This window comes from Chrysochloris asiatica, unplaced genomic scaffold (assembly GCF_000296735.1).
Source record: "Chrysochloris asiatica unplaced genomic scaffold, ChrAsi1.0 scaffold00022, whole genome shotgun sequence".
NCBI lineage: Eukaryota > Metazoa > Chordata > Mammalia > Afrosoricida > Chrysochloridae > Chrysochloris > Chrysochloris asiatica.
In genome coordinates, this window is record NW_006408540.1 from 8,903,935 (window position 1) to 8,908,566 (window position 4,632).

The 4,632-nt window shown below is 37.8% G+C and overlaps 1 pseudogene; it reads right to left on the reverse strand.

Moving 5' to 3' along the window:
* On the reverse strand, positions 1 to 623 carry LOC102832575 (annotated as a pseudogene).
* Positions 624 to 4,632: the final 4,009 nt, after the last annotated feature.

Below are 4,632 nucleotides of genomic sequence, written 5' to 3' on the forward strand. Positions count from 1 at the left end.
TCAACATTTCAGTCTATGTAAGTTTTCTGGAATTCCAAAACTTTTATCAATTTTATTTTCTTCCATTCCAAATTTTATTTTGGCCCAAGACTTAATTGAAAATATGTTATCAGCCCATCGGTTCACAACACCTTTGACTACTCTATTTGTATGACGTATTTCTTTCACAACTAGTGGGTCACATTGTTTGTATTTTTATACTTCTGACTTTAACTGTTCCTGTTAGTTCCAAAGTGAAGAAAGCTCCTTTGCAAGCATGGTTTGTCCTTATGTCTCATGTTGGCCAATTTTAGCTTTCTCAATGTTTTTTTTTGTAAGTTGGAATTTTTTTTGCTTCCCTCAGACAACTGAGATTCCAGGATCTCCAATTTACACTTCTTTGAATGAAAAGCTTTACTCGGAAAAGCCCAATAATGATTAGATGTTCCAATCCTGTTACAGTCAACCGTACCATCATCCACTAAGCTTTGAAGGACTTCTTTTACAGATATGGCACTAATGCCTTTTTCTATGAGAGAAATCTTCTCCATGTCTTTTAGTTGAAATATATCTTTCATCTCAAAAAATATTTCCATCATGCCAGTTCTCTTTTCTTCTGCACTCAGTCCTTTTTTCTTCCACATGGTGCGGGAGGCAAGTCTTCCAGCAGCCCAGCGGGGTGGGATGGGGCCTAGACCTATTGACTGTTGAAGATGGTGTTTTCATTTCTATAAACCTGCTCTGAAGATTTCTGCAATGTTAGACCTATACCATATCAAAATTACAGTTTTTACATTCTCTTGGGATGCAAATTTTATTCTTTTCAACTGTTCTTTGAGACTTGGGGACCAAAAGATTCTGAAGAGGCAAGTTTAGAACATAGGGTAAATGTGGTAAGGTTTCCATATGAAATTTTCATAGGACAGTCCTTACTACCCTTGAAGGAGGATCAGGTATGTTGTCATGATGAAACAAAGAAAAACAAAACAAAAAAAGGTCAATGCTGTTTCCTGGCCTTTTTCCCACCAGTGTAATGTTCAATATTCTTATAACTTCTTCCTAATAAGTATGTATAATCATCCTGTTTCCTGAATCACTCCCTTCCTCACATAAAAGAAACAAAACTACATCACCATAACCTTCTGGACTGACCTCTCTGCCTTACATTTAATGGACCCAGCAGATCCCCTCAGATTGGACCTTGTTTTGATTGGATCTTGCACTCTGGATTTAAGTCATAAATCCAAGACATATTCTGATTACAATTTGCCCCATGAACTTGTCTACTTTAGTTTGTATCTTGCTTCACTCTCTTGGTTGATTTTTAATCCCTCTCAATCTTCCTCAAAATGATTGAAACATCTACATTTTATGTTTTATGTAGGGCAGCATCCTTGAAACTTGTTGCAAAGCTTCAATGATTCGAGAAGATATCCGCTTGAATTTTGTTTAAAATTTTATATTAGCCCTGGATTCAAAATCATTTTTTTGCTGGCACCCTAGAAAGATTAAGACAAGTATATTATTGAGAAAAAAGAAAGTAAAGAAAACTGTCTATAGCTCATCAGTGATTTAAGAAACATGTTAAAACAGATTTTGTTTTGAATAAACCTATGCATGTATGAATAGGAACCCTAGTAGCAACACATTTTGACTTACCCTGGTACACACTTATTGGTCCTTTAAGGAATATAGAGCAGTCTTATAAATGTACAACATAAATACTTTCAAACACTTAAAAGGGGGGATTGATTTGTCCCCAAATTATGTGAATATAAAAGATGAAGATAATGTGTGAGGAGTAGCTGGTGAGCTTGAACCACCAACCTTACTGTTTAAATAACTTTAAGTCCAGTGCATTAACCCTCAGCACCATACCAGGAATCCAGTGGAAATGTATATTTATTAATAATACATTACTGATAATAGAGTCAAGGAAAATATGCATATGTATTTTTATAAGAGTACATACCACCACATACCTACATACCAGAGGTTTCAAAATATTCCTAGAAAAATTGAATATAAAGATAATAGAAGTTTTCACAAACTTTTTGGAATCCCTTCATTTTGTGGCACTGTGGGTTAATATGATAAATGGCAAAGTCAGTTTGAACCACAAGGTCAGTGATTCAATCTCAGCAGCCGCTCTTTGGTAACCTTATGGGTCACTATGGATTGGGACCAACTCAACAGCACTTAAAAAAAAAAAAATGTATATTTAAAGTATTTGAAAATATCATCAATTAATATGAGATCATACTCCTATCTGTGTGTGTCCTAATATGAATAGTATCCAAGTGGTGTTTTATAAAATAGGATCATAGACATAGAATTTTCAACAGAGGAACTATGATAATCACTATGAATGTAGGTGCAAACCAATGAATCAAAGGATTGCCAGGAGTCATCAGAAAGTAGGAGATGCATGGAATATATATTCTTTCAGAGATTTGGAAGGCATCAACATGGCTAATACATTTTCAAATGTGATTTAGAATTTTATCATCTAGAAGAGTGAGACAATAAATTTTTGTTTCAAACTCACCCACTTGGAGGTATTTTATTACAGCAGCTCTAGCAAACTAATACATTATTTTTAGCTATAGATAAAAATATGGGGCATGGAGACTCCATGTAATATTCACTGGACTATGAACCACAAGGTCTGCCTTCCAGTTATCAGCCTGTCCCTTGGAGAAAGATAAGACATTATGCTTCTGTAAAGATTTAAAGTCTCAGAAGCCCTTACAGGGTCATTATGAATCAGGACCAACTCCACGTTACTTAGCAGCAACAACACAGCTATATCCATAGATACAGTATTGGGTGGGCAGTTAGAACTCACTAGCTGCTCCTTGGAAATCCTATACAGGGTCACTATGAGTCAGAAGCAATTCAATGGGACTTAATAATAGTATTAGTATGAAGTCCTGATTTTGCAAGAAGTGCAGCCAGAGTGCTCCTTGGAGGCCAAGATGGCCAAACTTTGTCTCTCATACTTCGGACATACTGTCAGGAGGGACCAGTCACTGGAGAAGGATATCATGTTTGGTAAGGTGGAGGGTCAGAGAATAAGAGGAAGACTCCCAGAGAGATGGATTTGCAAAGTGGCAGCATCAATGGACTCAAGCGTGGCAACATCTGTGAGATTGGCCCAGGACTGGGCAGTGTTTTGTTCTGCTGTGTATAGGGTCTCTATAGTCAGTACGGACTCAGTGGCACCTAACAACAACAACAACAAAAGAAGACATTTAGAAGGGCTTGGTCAGACTTTAGGAAGAAGGCACTGGGCATTTCTTTTCAAGATCTCAGCTTTGTGTCTGTTATTCAGATGTCAAGGCCTGCTGCTGTTGTTGCTCTCATGTCTACTACATTTAAAATGGCTTCCCACCTATAGCACACATGACTCATAGTGTAACCTATTGTCCAACTGCTGCAAACTCTCTCACTTTTGGGATTTGTATAATAACATTTGTCAACAAGATGGTGTTTTCTGTTTAATACCTATAATCCAAATCTTGGAAAAATACCTCTAATTGGCATGACTTCACTCATCTACAAGGGATTCTGGGAAAATTGGTTTTTGCTTTCTAAACTCTCTAGGTAGAAGAGGATAAGGGAGCTAATCCAAGTATCTACCTCAGTAGTTAACAGAATCCAATCCAACATTTTATCTTTTATTTTAAACTTCCCAGAGAAAAAGCCAATCACAACCAGTTTTCTCTCACGTCCTTGTTTGCAAAGGTGTCAGTAATTTATTCACTCAGAGTGTCCTAGATCTCTACTTTTTATGTGTTACTTCAGGTTTTTCAGGTAATGAGAATTAAAAATTTAATATATATGAAATATTAGAATGAACTCTGACATTACTTGTCAGGGCATGGACCAGTAACTTTAAATTTGCCTCTGAATATAGAGGGGATTGAGAAACTAAAGAATGAGGTTGGCAGCTACCAGATGGAGATATAGGCGTTGTATTAAAGGCTTACTTACTGAGGCAAAGCCCTGTGTAGCCTCAGAGCAGATTCTAGTCTGCACATCCCTCCAAGGGAGTCATGATTTTCATAGCTCTGAAACAAAGATGGCTCAGAACTAGGGTTTAGGACCTCCAAGTCCACCCTATCAAGTGTTACATAAGACTATCTTAGCAAGTGGAACTTAGCTAGCATCAAGCAAGAATATCTCCATATTGTTGTTGTTGTTAAATGTCATCAAGTCCATTGTAGCCATATAAGACCTCACCAAGGTCTGCTCTCTTACAGGTCAATCTTACAAGCTTTTACTATCAGGTGTGGTTCCCTCTTTTGCAGGTTCCCTGAGAACATAGAGGGGAAGTGTTATATCTATGTATGTAGGGACAGAGTACATTATTATAGCTGGAGGCACAGGGCACAGCAGCATTATAGGCAAAACCAGCAAAACAATCCTATGCTCAGGAATAGACCAACACACAGCAAAAGCAGCTGGAAGGCCCCTCAGTGCAAACCCCCTTCCAAGACTAAGACTCAATGGGAATACACGCTGTGATTGGTGACCACGCTCGACACCGATAAGGGGAAGTAAGGGAAAAACAGCAATGAAGCGGTGAGCTAAGCCCTACAATGTTCAATAGACTTCTGTGAACCTGGGTGAAGACCTGGTTAGCCGGCA